We start from the raw sequence: 16,674 nt of genomic DNA on the forward strand, positions 1-16,674 counted from the left end.
CCACAAAAAGGCATACTTTTTTATCAATTAATTGTAGCTTAGTGTTCCCTTTAAAACTCACTAATTCTCCATTAGTACTACCATGGAGGGTTCTACTGTAAAAATAAACACAAAATAAACAACAACAACAAAAAGGAGGCCTGAACGGCAAACGGGGTAGTCATTTTCTTAAATGAGGCAGCCATAGCATGTTCTGTGAAAGACTTCACAGCGTCTTAGGCCTGGAATTTTTCCAGTTCCACCACTCAAGTACCCTTGTTCAGATCATTCAGAGGCTCTCAATGACAGGCTTGATCTGATTATTTCTGACATTTGGCTCTTTGGCTTGGCCACAAATAGATTTTGCCCCCCAAATACATATACATGCTTACTTCCCTCTAGTAGAGAAAGGCATTGACTGACCATCCTAATATCTCAGTAAATATCTCTGAAACATTTTCCTTTTCAATTTTCTTGGAAGGCATGGTAGGTATTTTTACTCTCAGAACGCCAGGGGTTAGACTTTCCCAGCAGTACAGGCCCATCTCTTAGCACCTGGTTTTCATGTTTCTGACATTTTTCTCTATTATCATTCGTGTATTTTCTTGTGGATTATTGGGGGAGAAAAGCTCATGTTGCAACCGGGATACAGAAGAAGTAAAGAGGGAAGATTCAAAAGGTCAGTGGAACATTGGGCAAGTGTTTTCATCAGAAAAAAGCAGACAATGGATCCTTTTAGCAAAGCCAGAGCTGTCAGCTTCTTGTGTAAAACATAAAGTAAAAGAATAATACTCCAGAGAAACAAATCTGATGGGAGAGAGGGAATAACAAGAACATACCATTTAAAATGCTCCCTGAGGGAAAAATATAAATACAAAGGTAAAAAAAACTGATGTTCAAAGAGCTTTTTATAACTTTTATTTAAAAAGGTAAAAGTGAAAAACAGTATGTCCACTTCAAGCTTGCTTCTGACAACACTTAAGGAATAAAATACTTACTGAGGAAATATTGAGCCCCAGGACACCTTCCTATGGTGGTCTCATTCACCTTGAAAATGAGGTTAAGTTACCTTGACAACTAGGCCCAGTGTTCCTCCAAAAGAGGTGCAAGAGGGCCCATTGTTTTTTCTCATACCTCAAAGTTTATTTAATTGAATATTGGAAAACACCTTAAAACTCAAGCGATTTTGCTAGTCCAATGAAGAAAGTCACAACAGATGCCACATAATTAATTGTGTTTTCCATGGTTTTAGGAAAAAGCGGAAATATGTTAATAGGAAGATGCTTAAGGTTGCAATTCTTCAAACTAAAGTCTAAATTATTTATTTACTAAAATATTTGAGCATCTGTGTTCCAAAATACATGCATTCTAGTTATATATATATATGTATATATATTTAAACTTATTTATATTTATTTTGTCTTCCTCATCTCTCTAATATATAGTCACTTCTAAATATATAAATAATGACAAGATTGATTTTAAAAATCTAAGATGTAAAAATACTATCTTTAAAAATTTTACGATTAGGGTTGAAATTATGCAGAAACTATAGATTAGAAAAATGAATAGAAAGACACTGCATTGCTCTGCTGTTGTAAATACTTGAGAGTGTTTAGTCTGGCAAGACTATGTGCCAAAGACTTTGTAAACATTCTATTATTTAATCTTTATAACATTTCTGAAACAGAGGCATTGTTTTTTTTCTATTTTACAGAAGGAAGAACTGAGGTTCAGTGAGGTTTGTCACATCTAATAAATTCTAAAATAATGTGTGTTGAATCCCCTGCCTCCTCACCAGACTCTTCTTACAGCCTGTCCTCTTAAGAATGATATTTTCCTTTTAGGTCCTCTGTCCCTTCAGGTTGTTCCCATGCCTCCAGGGCTTTCTCAGGGGCCTCTCTTACCTAGACAACTCTCCCAACCCCAAGACTCCAGACCCCCACCTTTATCAATTCCTAGTCATTTTTCAAACCTGAAGTCAAGTGTAATTTCCTCAAGCAAGACTTCCCTAACCTGCAAGAGAGATTAGACCTCCCTTCCACCTCTCATAGTATGCTATACACTTCTTCAAGCTACTTACCAAAATTTTCAGTAACTCAGTTGATATTTTTTTATTTAATGTGTGTTTATTCTGGGCTAGAATGTAAGTTCTATGAGGGCAGGGATTGAGTCTGTCCTGCTCACTGCTGTATCCTCATGATGTAGCACAGGGCCTTGTATTAGCTGAAAGAGTAAATAGATGAATAAATAAATAGAAAACCTAAAATTCAATTGCAAAGTTCAGTTTTGACTCCAGACTACATACCTTTAACTGGTAAGCTGGGCTAACTTCTTAGAACAAAACCACTTAGCTCATACGGATGTAACGAGCACAAATCTAATTCTAGGATGAGTTCTAATTGCTTCTGGGATATTAAAGCACTAGGAACAAAGCTTTGATTTCAAAATATCATTATGTTAATGATCACCAATATAAATAATTTTTAAATTTTTGGTGAGACAAAACTACATTAAATTAGTCAATGCCTTGTTGTTACTACAAGAAGGTAAAAGGGGTTTGCATTCAGCATGGTGACATTCTTCCAGCAGAGATTCAATCTCCCATTCAGAAAAACTCTAGGTAACCAAGAAGGGGTCAGATTCTTTAGAATTATCTTTATTTTGTATAGTGCAACAAATGCCTACTGTCTTATATGGTCCTCATTTGCCAATGTTGGAACAAGAAATATATATTGTTCTCAGCACAGAAAGATTAATTGTGACTCTAACCACTCAGACCAATATGGTTGCTTGTGACTTCCCATGAAAACAATGTGTGGATACTGGTTGTAGGCTACAGCACAAGTAAGCACTCATTTGTGTGGATTATTGCCACCACCATGTATCTGAAGAGTAACATGAGAAATAAAATAAGAAAGGAAGACACAAAAGTCTATTTTTTATATATAATAAAGCCAAATATAAAGGTTGATGTAAAGGTGCCTGGCTGGCTCATTTCATAGAACATGTGACTCTTGATCTTGGACTCATGAGCTCAAGCCCCACGTTTGGGTATAGAGATTACTTAAAAAAAAAAGAAAAAAAAGATTGAAGTAGAGTCCATGGAATAATAATTTCTGGCAGCACAGGGAAGCTTATCTAGAACAAAGGTTTTATCAGTTTCAAATTGGAGGGAAACTTCTCAAAATATCTAGAGCATCAATAGTATCCACCTAAATGTTTTTAAATGTTAAAATATTTATAATTATTACTAATTTTTATTGCATACTGGTTGTGATAATACTTATAGGGCAAATACATGGCACAAAAGAGTTGTTTTATTTTGTGTTTAATGTACATTTACAATATAGTGACATAGCTTATGTGATGTCTGTGGCAGTTATCAGTGTAGTCTCACAAATCCAAATTTTCGCTTCAGTATGTTTGTTCTCAGCAAGGAGGCACTTCCCGCATTTTCTACCTTATGGCGAGTATGATTTTAAATTTTGTCGATAGAGGGCGCTAGAGAGACACTGCAGGGGGAAGGGAGCTTCTCTTCCTGGTTAGGATAAATGGTATTTTGTTTTTTTCTTGCTCTTGCCACACTGTCAGGCAAAGGGCAGGTGTGTAGGGACATTTGGTGTTGCTTTGCTTTATCTGTGCACCCAGAGCACACAGTTCCTTGGTGACCATGCAGCCCCAGTCCAGAGGTTCTTTTTTCCTTTTTCTTTTTTTATTTAATTTTTCTCCTTGCTTGATATCTGTAAACTAGCTTTAACTCGGGCGATCCAACAAACCTCACTGTTCAAACTAGGTCTGAACACTATCCTGGCACAGGTTGGAATATATCCTAAGTATGTCCTTCTTTGGTACATTTCCTTAGCTCTAGGAGAAGGTGGAGGAGCCCTTTAGAACATACTCTTTTCATCTTTATAGTTATGATTTTATCATAGCTTAATAATTCTTGATATTAAACTTCCCCTATTTAAGTTACTGTGTGGCTCTATCTCCTAATTGGACCAAGACAAATACTTAGTCCATACAATATAATGAAGAACATCTTAAAAACTTGCAACATTTTTTTTTACTTTGTAAATGATTACAATAGTTGATATGCATATATATGTATGCTTATATATATATACATATATAAGTCATATTAAGTTCTTGATAAAAAATCCAGGTCAGAATTATGAACTTTTTATTTATTTTTTTAAAAGATTTTATTTATTTATTTGACAGAGAGAGACACAGCGAGAGAGGGAACACAAGCAGGGGGAGTGGGAGAGAGAGAAGCAGGCTTCCCGCAGAGCAGGGAGCCCGATGCGGGGCTTGATCCCAGGACCCTGGGATCATGACCTGAGCCGAAGGCAGACGCTTAATGACTGAGCCACCCAGGCGCCCCAGAATTATGAACTTTTTAAATAAAAACATTACACACATCATGGTCATACGCTTTATTTCACTGCATCCCAGAGAAAAGCTGTGGCTTTATATATAAATAGGCATCATACTTTTCCACTGTGAGAATTCTATTATTTAAAGGCAAATATGAAAACTACCCCTTTCACTTAAATAGTGACCTTTGTAAATATGCACATATTAAAAACATTGATATTCAATTTCTGAATCTGTGGCCTTCATTTATTATTCTTATCGAAGACCAAGGAGAAAGAATAGCACGAGTATTTTCTTATAAGTTATTAAAGAGGTAAATTTTTATTAAAATTGTATTAGAACAACTGATTTACAATGCACTTTTAATTATTAGAGCGATGTAACTGTCTCTCTATTAGCTATCATCCAGCAGCTGTCCTCTAACCAATATAGGACTTGGTAGTGGCAGGAAGAGTTTAGGTTGGATACAAGTGGGAGACTAAAAGCCAACACTGAGATAAAATCAGTTCTTGCAAGTTGAACAAGAATCGAGTGATGGAAATCCAGCCAAACAGGCAAAGCATTTTATCTGGAGAATACAATGGTGAGCCTTAAACAATAATGGGTCATGACAGGTGGATAGACAGGCAGGCCACACACTAGGTCCAGGAATACCAGCAAGAGTGTAAGAGTTAGGTGTTAAGTAACTTAAAACTAAGTTAAGGCAGCTAAATACTAAAGTAAAGATTCTAGAGAGAATTACAGAACACCAAAGAAATTGGAGAAAATTAGCATAATTCCCACTGCAGGGTTAAAATTTTCATAACAAGATTTGAATATAGAATCTCCAAGAATAGAGTGGGACACAATCCTGGGTGAATAGGGGAAATGTGCAGGAAATCCAAACCAGGACCCAGGCATGAGATTAAACAAAGGACAGAGACTCAGTTACTTGATATAGAATATATGATGGCTTCATCTCAAAAACCAAACTTGGAAGGAGAAGTGATCACAAGAAAAGAGTGCAGTTATCAAAGAGTTACCTCAGTGTGGAAATGCAGATCTGCTTGCTTGGGACTTATAAATTTCTCTGAATAAAGTCTTTCTTGATCCTGGGGTTGGATTGACTGTAGCTCAGAAGACAGTGTGAAATTAAGTGCTTTTCATTCTAGTTATAAGGGATGACAGTGAATGGGGGCAGAGAAATAGGTAGGGCATTAAGTCTTTATCACAGAAATAATGTATTTCTATTTTTTAAATGAATGTTTATATGTAACAAAAAATTAGAGGATTTTAAAAAATCAAACTTAAAGAAATACATTGGATAATAGTTTTAGCAAAGAAAATGCTCTAGTAGTGGGAGTAAAAGCCATTTGGGTCCCCTTGGTACCACCAACTCGGGAGATTTTAGTTGTAAACAAGCAGAAGGATGATGCAGTCTTTTGGTATAATTAAAACTGCATAAACCACTGTAGGTGTGTTCCTCGAATGGTTTGCCAAGTATCTTTCCAGGTCTACTACAGCTACTGCACAAATTGATTGGCATGAATAGTTACGTCCTTAATGTGCACATCATTGAGAGGTTGACATGTCTTCTCATTCACTGGTAACTTCTCTAATTCATCTAGAGTCTTCAGAACATCTATTACCTTTCCAAATACTGTATATTTCATGTCCAAATGTGACTGCTTGCCATAGGTGAAGAACTGAGATCCACTGGTGTTTGGGCTGTTATTACCCATAGATACGACACCTCTAACATTGTGCTTAAGAAAGTTGCTGTATTGATTCTCATATTGTTTGCCCCAGATACTGTACCTCATCTTCCCATACCTGTCAGATCTCCTGTTTCAACCATAAAACCCTTGATATTTCTATGCAATATACAGTCATTGTAGTAATTATTGGTACTAAGAGCCAAAAAAATTCTCGCAAGTTTTGGGTGACCTCTCACAGAAGCCTTCTATTTTAATATCACTTACATCTGTATTCAGTGTCACTGACATTTTTAGTCTTGATAGTTTCAGGAACTACTGTTGTTAATTTCTCACAGTCTTATCAAGAGAAGTTAGAAAATGAGTCTCACTTCGGGTACCACAGGTGTTGTTAAAACAGAAAAGATGTAATCGCAGATGCTTGTGATTCGAAATTACTGTCTTCAGGCTACCCTGCATTTCTATTTTGAAGTCCACTAAAAATTAGAATTCACCTATGCTTATTGTCTTGATATGTGGGCAGAGTCTCAAAATATTAAATAGCAGAAGACAATCAGGTAAAAGGAAAGAAACAGAAGGACGAAAAAAAAAAGCATGTTTGACTTTTATAAAGTTGATTACTTGATTTCTGAACATTGTAAGATAGCATTATACAAAAAAATGCACTCCATTAGGATGATGAGGTACAGTGGAAATAAAAGGGAGATATGGGCTCTGGTTTTGCACCGCAATTCTCCTCTTACACTATTGCATAAACTTGTACAAATCACTTCATTTCTCCTTGCCATAATTTGATCTGTTGAAGATTGACCTTTAAAGGAGAAGGTATATGTTCTAGGTCTCTATTGTGGAACAAAAGACCACAAAACTTAGTAGTAAAACTCCTACAACCATTCTACTGTATCACACAAATTTTGTGGGTCAGAACTTCCAGCAGAGATCTGTTGCATAATCCTACTGTTTCATGTGGTGTAATAGAGGCCGCTTGATGATATTCAACCATTAGATAGTGTGGATTAGAAGCTGCAAATTGCATACTTACACATATGGTGACTTGGAGGGTACATCTGAAAGGCTGAGTTCAGCTGGAATTATCAACAAAATGCCTAATGTGGCCTCTTCAGTATCACATCTGCAGAGCAGTTAGATTTCTTATATGGTAGGTCAGGGTGTCAAGTGAAGAAGGTGAAAGTTTCATGATATTAGACAATCTAACACCACTTCTGCCATGCTCTACTGGTTGAAGCAATCTCAATCACGTACATATTCAAGGGGAGGGATCATTGACCTGCATAAAAGAAGTTTCAAATAATTTGCTTTCATGCTTAAACCACTGGAGTACAAGCCCTACAACAGTATTGATCTTCTCCTTCACCATGCAAGAACCACCAAAAGTCTCATTCTATTATGTTACAAAGCTCAGGTTCAAGGTCCAGGATCACAGCATTTAAATTATATGTAGCTATAAAAATATCTTGGTTTAGGGTATTTTTCCCCCTTGGATAAAGTTACTCTTAGACTGTAGACCTGTGAAATGAAGAGACAAATGATCTGTCCCCTTGGGACAAATGAATGTCCCAAGATGAAGCAGGCATAGGATAATCATAGTAAATATTCCTTTTCCAGAACAGAGAAAATAAGACAATCACTATCCTATAGCAATTCTTAAATATAATCGGGCAGATATTTTCATTTCCCAATTGAGGTTTAGTCTTGGTCTTTGGGTTATAATAATTCTACATGGCTTTGGTCCTGCCCTCTGAAAACTTCCTTTTCCATAAAATCTGTTTTCCATAAAATTTGATTTTCTTAGAATGTTTCTTGTATATAGAATTTTGGTTATCTCTAGGCCTTTTTTTTTTTTTTAACTCTTTCTGTTCTGTTCAATGCTAACATAATTCCTTTAAAATCTCATGAGCCTTTTGTGTGTCAATTCCTAATCTGTTCCATTAGACAAAACCAAACCCATAAATCTTTTTGAGGTAAATCCTTCTCTATCTTGGTTTTCCTGTGAAGCTGTTGTTTGTGCACTAAGCACTATTGTCTGTCTTAGAGCATCTAATATGGCATGCCCTTTTTCTTTTTGTTACTGAGAGGGTACATTTGATACTGCCTTAAATCCTTCTGAAGTCTTAAGGGATCTTACAACCACAGGGTATGTTCTACGGGCAGTGCATTAGATTTTATCTCTACCCTGAGACCATCTCTTACTTTGAGGACCACTCGCTGGTTGGAATGGTTGTCCTAAGCCCTTTACATTCACTCCATATTCTATTAGCAGTTGATTATTTCATTTCTCTTTTCTCTCATTTTTAAAAAGACAACTGGAAGAAACAAGGTAGCATCTTCAACACTTCATCCAGAAATCATCTTAACTAGATTATCAAGTTTATTAAGTACATTATATATTTTCCAGGTTACCTGGGTAGAAGTAGTACCAAACTTTCTACCACCTCCTAGTAATTTTTTTTTTCACTCTCTTCAAGTCCTCTATGGTATTCATTTTAAGCCTTGTCAGGCTTTTGCCTGTTGCCCGTCCCCAGACCAGAGCCATACATTTTAGATTTTGTAATGTTAGCACCTCACTTTCATGGACCAAAGTCTGTTTATCTATTGGTGCAGTAAAAATAAAAACAATACAAAAACTATCCAAAAGTTAGTTGCTTAAACAACAATCACTTAATTATATCTCATAATTTTATGAATCAATAATGTAGCAGTACTCAGATGGGTGAGTCTCCTCTTTCATGTAGTTTTGATGGAAGTCACTCAGGGCTATTCAGTTGGCAGAAGGGCTGGAATGGAGGATCCAAAAGAATTCCAGTCATGTGATGTCTCATTGGGAATGGCAGAGGCTAAACTCAGCTCCAGTCATCACTCAGATTATGTACAGGTGAGGTGGGCTCTCCAGCATGCACCCACGTCAGTGTGTGGAGCATCTCACAAGGAGTACCTCAGAGCTTGAACAGCAAGGGCTCTAGCTATCACCTCTTGATGGGAGGAGTGAAAAGAATGTGTGGTCTTGGTTTAAAAATGCCAAAATTGGGCTAGCTGATCACTCATATCCTTTTTGTTTCTAAAATATCTATTTCAAAAGCAACAATAAAAGTTTAGAATGGATATGAAATAAAAGGGAAAACATTTTAACTTTTCACAAGTTATAAGCATCTAAACCTGCTGAAGCATTAAATAGTCTACAGCATTCATCTCTCAAAAGATTTAATTCCAAAGATAACTGTAGGTGATAAAGACATTTATAGCTGAGATTGGATGGAAAATATCTAAAAATATATAACTTTATATCTATTTTTCTATAAAAAATGGCTGCATTGCTTATTACCCCTTGTCATGAAATGGTTTTCTCCACTAAAGCCTATAAACAAAACTGAAACACTTCATTCTTAAAGTTGTATTTTCAGCTATTTTGATAATATGTAAAAGATTATTGCCAGGGAAGTTTTAAATGTAATTTGTTACTTAAGATAAAGTTATCCAAATCAATAAACGATATTCTCCTCTTGATATGGTTCTGTGTGGTACCTGAAATAATAAAGCCATAGAGATGGGAATAATCTTAGAAATCATCTTGACTAAATCCTTTCAGCCACAGATGAAAGAACCAAGCCCTGGAGGGACTATGAAGCTTGTCCAAGGTCTCTTAGCTGGTTAAAGGGTAGAGTCAAGGGTGACCACAGTGCTAACAGTTACAATGATGCTCTTGAGAGAAATAAGCTTTTCAAATGAATACAACTATTCCTTTGCAGTTTATGCCGTCATTAATTTCCTTTAACACCTTTTTCTTCATCTATTGTACATAATGTTTAGAGCAACCTTACTGAGTTGAAACAATTCTAATCAGACTGAATCAGTAAAAATTTCCTGTTTTGACATATTTTAAAAAGAAGAACAATAATAGATAACATAAATATAAACATATTTCTAAAAATAGTGAGGTGCTGGTAAAGAAAAAAAAGGTAAGTTTAATGTTTTATTTCTTTCATCCAGTACCTAAGGAATGATGGATTTTCTGTATAAAAAGCTATCTTAGAGCCTATCTGCCTTTTTGTCCCAATTTGTAAATATCTTCTGCACCATTCTGAAATGCAAGCATTATCACTTGGGTTTGAACACTTATAGTGATAGGTGCTCATTATTTCTAAGAAGAAAAGAGAAAATTTTGGTATAATAATTATAATCTTTATTATATACTATCTTTTAAAAGACTAAGATCTGTCTCTGACGGTATAGATATCTTTAATACAGGCTTGGTCTATATGCCATCACAGAATATGTCACCATTTTCTTTTAAGATGAACATGTTCAAATATTTGAGGAAAAGCATGAAGTTGTGACTAAGTGTTCCATAATTTAAATATACACAATTCTCTCCATTGGCAAAGATTCTAGAATAGAATGAATGCAAATTGATGGTGATAACCTATGCTGGGCATCCAGCTAAGAGGACAGCATTATGGATTACATGTACTTCACCTCTACTTTATTTCTCTCTATGCCTCTAACAGAATGCTTTTATCACTTCTGTTTATTTTTTTAATTTTATATATCTTTATACTTTGCATATAGGTATATAAAACTGAGATTTATATATTTTTAGAAATGGTTGTGTTTTCCTGAAATTGTACATTAAGGAGGCAGTATTTTTCATAATAAGATTTGAAAAGTGAGACCTTGTAGAATACCCACGAGTTTGAGATATATGGCAAAATGGGAGGTCAGAGATACTTAAAGCCTGAGAAGAACCCAACCCACTGTTGATGGCTTTGAAGATGGAGTGAGGAGGCCACAAATCAAGAAATGCAGGGACACAGGAGTTCCGATTCAAGATGGTTCCCATATAACGAGGCTCTTGAACTCACCGCCTCCCATGGACACACTGAATCTACATCTATGTATGGAACAATTTCCTCTGAAAGAAATCCAGAAACTAGCTGAGCAACTCTTATACATCAAGTGAACAAGAAAAAAAATAACACAGCAAAGTGGGTCTTGACACACCCTCGATTACTGGGAAAAACAAAGAAGGCTGCTTGGACAATTGCAAAGGTTTGAGAGGCAACCAAGAGTTAGGGCTAGGCTGATTAAGTTTAGGCAGTATGTCTCAGATACCATGATCCCACAGATTATACAGTACTGACTGGATGAAATTATTGCAATTAAACAGTTCTAAACTGGGGACAAAGATTGCATTTGTAGGACCATACTTCTAATCACTTTGATGATTTTTTTTTTAAATAAGTGGGTTTTCATTTTGACGGAAGAAAAGTAGTTTTAAATTGAGAAGAATAATGTAGTGTACTCATAAAACCTACATATGAAGTAGTCATCTGTGAAAGTTATTACTTTGAGTAAGTAGGTGTTGGCATTGTCTGCCCCTTTAATGCTATGAGCATTCTGGAATCATTGCATTTACTAAGACTATAATATCGACTGACCTTTGTCCTCACTGCATTATCCCAGGACTTTAGGGAGGTCAAGAATATAGTAGATTGAGGGATAAGTCCAGATTATAGTAATACCTTCAGTTACCCTATGTTAGCATGTTTCCCCAAGTTAACTGCATTCATTCTTGGTATATGTATCCTTTACAGCATTTCTCACATGCTTGAGAGTTGTTTGTCTGTGGATCTCTTATCCTACATTACAAAATTTCCTTAATTAGGATTCTATTTTATACATCTTTGTAACTAGTCAAGTGAGTCTAGTTAAGTGAAAAGCAGTTATTTTAAATCAATTATTGCACTTAATATTTTAATGCTTTTGTAATATTTAAAGTCATTTTAAAAATCTGTTGCCCAGAAGTAGACATGTAACTTCATTTAAGATCTGACCACTACATGATATTACTGAATCATCCTCTCCCTTCAAAACCTCAAGCATATATTTTGTTTCACTGTCGTAAGGGTTATATGCATATATAGTAGTTTTAGAATGTTTTTATTTTTTATTATTTTTTAATGTTTCAAGTTTTTATTTAAATTCTAGTTAGTTAATATAGAGTATAATGTTAGTTCCAGGAGTAGAATTTAGTGATTCATATAATACCCAGTGCTCATCGCAACAAGTGCCCTCCTTAATACCCATCACCCATTTAGCCCATCCCCTGACCCACTTCCCCTCCAGCAATCCTCAGTTTGTTCTCTATAGTTAAGAGTCTCTTTTATGGTTTGCCTCCCTCTCTCTTTCTCTTTTTTTCTTCTTTTCCCTATGTTCATCTGTTTTGTTTCTTAAATTCCATATGTGAATGAAATCATATGGTATTTGTCTTTCTCAGACATTTCGCTTAGCGTAATAGTCTCTAGCTTCATCCACATTGTTGCAAATGGCAAGATTTCAGTCCTTTTTATGGCTGAGTAATAACCCATTGTAGATATATACCACATCTTCTTTATCCATTCATCAGTTGATGGACCTCTGGGCTCTTTCCATAATTCGGCTATTGTTGATAATGCTGCTACAAACATCAGGGTGCATGTGCCCCTTCAGATCAGTATTTTTATATCCTTTGGGCAAATACCTACTAGTGCAATTGCTGGGTCATAGGGTAGCTCTATTATTAACTTCTTGAGGAACATCCATACTGTTTTCCAGAGTAGCTATACCGGTTTGCATTCCCACCAACAGTGCAAGAGGGTTCCACTTTCTCTGCATCCTCACCAACATCTGTTGTTTCGTGTGTTAAGTCCATCTGGTCCACTGTGTTATTCAAAGCCATTGTTTCTTTGTTGATTTTCTTTTGATGATCTGTCCATTGCTGTAAGTGGGTGTCAAAGTCTCCTACTATTATTGTATTATTATCAATGGGTTTCTTTAATTTTGTTATTGTTTTATATATTTGGGTGCTCCCAAGTTGGGGGCATAAATATTTACAATTGTTCTATCTTCTTGTTAGATAGACCTCTTTATTATGATAGTGCTTTTCTTCTCTTCTTACAGTCTTTGGTTTAAAATCTAGTTGGTCTGATGTAAATATGGCTACTCTGGCTTTCTTTGGATGTCCATTAGAATGATAAATTGTTCTCCAGCCCCTCACTTTCGATCTGCACTTGTCTTTAGGTCTAAAGTGAGTCTCTTTTAGGCAGCATATAGATAGGTCTTGTTTCTTTATCCATTCTGATACCCTGTGTCTTTTGATTGGAGCATTTAGTCCATTTATATTCAGAGTGATTATTGATAGATATCAATTTGGTGCCATTGTATTACCTATTAAGGCATTGTTTCTGGAGATTTTCTCTGTTCCTGTTTTAGTTTGTGTCGCTTTTGGTCTTTCTTTCACACTCAAGAGTTCCCTTTAATATTTCTTGAAGGGCTGGTTTTTGTTTTTCTGGGAAACTTTATCTCTCCTATTCTGAATGATAGCCTTGTTGGATAAAGTATACTTGGCTGCATATTTTTACCATTCAGCACATTGAATATATCATGCCACTCTCCTCTGGCCTGCCCAGTTTCTGTGGAGAGATCTGCTACTAACCTTGTTTGTCTTCCCTTGTGAGGGATTTCTTTTCCCTTGCTGCTTTCAGGATTCTTTCTTTATCTCTGTATTTTGCAAATTTTACTACAGTGTGTCTCGTTGTTGGCCTGCTTTTGTTGATTTTGATGGGAGTTCTCTGTGCCTCCTGGATTTGGATGTCTGTTTCCTTCCCTAGATTAGGGAAATTTTTGTCTATAATTTGCTCAAATAAACCTTCTGCCCCTTTTCCCCTCTCTTCTTCTTCTGGAACTCCTATGATATAAATGCTGTTACCCTTCATCAAGTTGCTAAATTCCTTAAGTCTACATTTGTGATCCAATATTTTTCTTTCCCTCTTCTTTTCAGCTTCATTATTTTCCATAATTTTATCTTCTATATCACTGATTCATTCCTCTGCTTCTTCCGTCCTTGTGGTCTTTACATCCAGTCCATTTCACATCTCGGTTATAGCATTTTTCATTTCAGCCCATTAGTTTTTAGTAAGGGATTCCTTGGTGTCTTCTACACTTTTCTTAAGCCCAACTAGTATCCTTATGATTGTTGTTTTTAAATTCTGGATTTGGCGTATTACTTATATCTGTTTTGATTAGATCCCTGGCCATGACCTTTTCGTGTTCTTTCTTTTGGGATGAATTCCTCCATCTTGGCATTTTGTCTAGGTCTCTTCTCTGTGTTACAAAAGCCTGATATATTTCCTGCTTCTAGAGTAATGGTTTTATTAAGAAGAGGTCGTATACTGTCCAGGGCCTGATACTTCAGGAAGTGTTTGTGGTGTATGCTGTGTGAACTCTGCTCTTGTGTTTTGGCTGCTCTTTACCTCAGGTCCGTCCTCTGAAGAGTTTCTCCTTGCCTACAGTGGGGAATGTTAGGACCTTGTCCAGTGTGTGGTGAGTTTTAAATAGGTGTGCTCTGGTCTGCTTGTTAAAAGATCCTATTTCCACTAGAGCTGAAGCTTTGCAGCACTCTATGATCAGACTTGGTGTGTGTGGGGAGTTTGTGCTGGTCTCCTGGGGGAGGGGCCAGCTGCTCTGTCTCTCAGGCACATTTTCCCTAGTAAAGAAGCACCTGCAGAAAATAGGGGGGTGGAACATGGTGTAAGTGGCTAGGCCTCTGTTGTCTGTGCTGTTCTGCTCACTGAAGTCAGTAGATGCTGATGGTTGGGGGAGAAAAGAAATGACACAAGCACTCTCACTTGTCCTTGGAGAGGGGGGATTCGTGGGTGCTGCTCTCCAGGAAACCCTCACAGAAGAGAAAACACTCCCCTTGTGTGTCCCAGGCATCCCTCAGATCCCTACCTTCACCCTGTGTCTGGGCCATCTGCCTGCCCAGCAGTGCAGTGCACGTGTGTTTTATCTCAGGCACACTGGCTGAGTTTCAAAACTCCAAATTTTAGGGACCTGGAGTGGCATGGACCTGTGCCGGTCCTCTGATGGAGGGTCTTACTGCACTGGGGCTCATGCTGGTTTTTCCCAGAAGGGCAGTCACACCAGTGTGCAGGAGCTTGGGATTTAGAGTAAAGCACAGCAAAAGCCCGAGTCCAGGTTAGCCACCCTCAGCAGGTGTCTCTGCCCTATGCTTAAGGGACAGGGGAGTGCAATGGTGCCTGCTGGCTCTTTTGTGCCCTGAGTGGCAAAGCCACCTCTCCCAGATGCACTCCAAGAAGAGGGAAAGGTCTCTCCCCATGCATCTCAGGGGATCCTCAAATCGCACCATATGCCCCTGGGCCTCTGCCCTCCTCCACAGGAGCACCACTGTGGCAGGCCCCACACCAGGTGATTGCATGGACTTCTAAAACTTCAGTCTTTGAGCTCTGCTGGTTGTAAATACTCATGATAATCACCCCCTTTCATTTTCCCAGTCAATGATTTTGGGGAAGTGTTTTTCTTGTGCGATCCCCTGTGTGCTGCTCTCTTTCTTTCTCTCTCTCCTTTCTCCATGATCTGGGCTCCCTCCCCTCTGCAGCACTCATGATCTTCCCCCCACCCCAATCATGTCTCTGCACCTCCTACCTTCCACTATTTGGCCTCTTCTCGCCCACTAGTTGTGCAATTTGTTCTTTCAGGCCTCAGATCGATTTCTTGGGCATTCAGAATGATTTGATATTTCCCTGACTGTGTTTGAGGGACAAGACAAGCATACGGTCCTCCTATTACTCTGCCATCTTCTAACCCACCTACCTACATTTTTAACATTTTTTTAAATTTCATATTACACTATTCACAGTTAACTAAAATTCTCAGATTTTATTTCCATGAGATTTTTTCATGCCTTTTCATCATATGTTTCTCAATTTTCTGTAAATTTTATTTGATACCACCCATTCATTCTTCTATAAATTTATTCCTTGGTAATAGAGTAATATAACTTTAATGTTTTATTTCCTTTTATTCTCCATCAAATATTTCTAAGTTTTAAGTCTTCCATTTACCTTCCAAAAGTTGAAACCCAAACTTACTACCTGCAGACAACCATGTCCATTAGAGATGAGTATTCTCTTTCATTGGGCACATGTAAATTTCTTTTAGCATAGAGATGGACTTTTGTGATATTGCTTTGTAAAGTGCTATATACATCAGGTATCCTAAAATAAATGTTTGATCTTAGAATATTGGATTTTTGGTAAATGTCAGATTGAAATGGAAAATAATATAGTAATTTGTGACTGATTTAGGATATGGGTGGCAGGCATAATTTCTCATTTCTGTGTCTAGATACTTAGAGATAAGCTTTTCTGGTTTATCTTTTAAAATTTCACACAAATCTTTTCCTTGTAAATGCAGGTGAATATTTACCCTCTTTAAATAATGCACAGATGATGAACAGAAAAATTAGATAAATATACCATCTTCAAAGTCTCAGTTATAAGTAATTCTGATATCAAATTCAGTATATTAAGAAAAATGTGATTATATAGCCAAGAGATCCAGCTGAATAGTACTTTTTTTTTTTGAAAGCTATGTATTTTTGGAAGCACCCTTCTTCAATGATATTTGCTGATTAGTTTCCCAAATTTCCCTTGCATTTCTGTTATTTTCCATTAGAGATCTATTTGCCCATTCTCCTGTACCCATTAACACTTGTGATTCCACATGAATTTTCTTCACTACCTCACCACAAAATAAATACAAATTT

At 36.8% G+C, this 16,674-nt stretch overlaps 1 pseudogene; it reads right to left on the minus strand.

The window, feature by feature from the left end:
• Positions 1-5,401: 5,401 nt before the first annotated feature.
• Positions 5,402-6,344, minus strand: LOC102733276 (peptidyl-prolyl cis-trans isomerase-like 3 pseudogene; annotated as a pseudogene).
• Between the last annotated feature and the right edge of the window lie 10,330 nt (positions 6,345-16,674).

Source organism: Leptonychotes weddellii, chromosome 3 (assembly GCF_054177405.1).
Source record: "Leptonychotes weddellii isolate Sample4059 chromosome 3, ASM5417740v2, whole genome shotgun sequence".
In the NCBI taxonomy this organism is placed as follows: domain Eukaryota; kingdom Metazoa; phylum Chordata; class Mammalia; order Carnivora; family Phocidae; genus Leptonychotes; species Leptonychotes weddellii.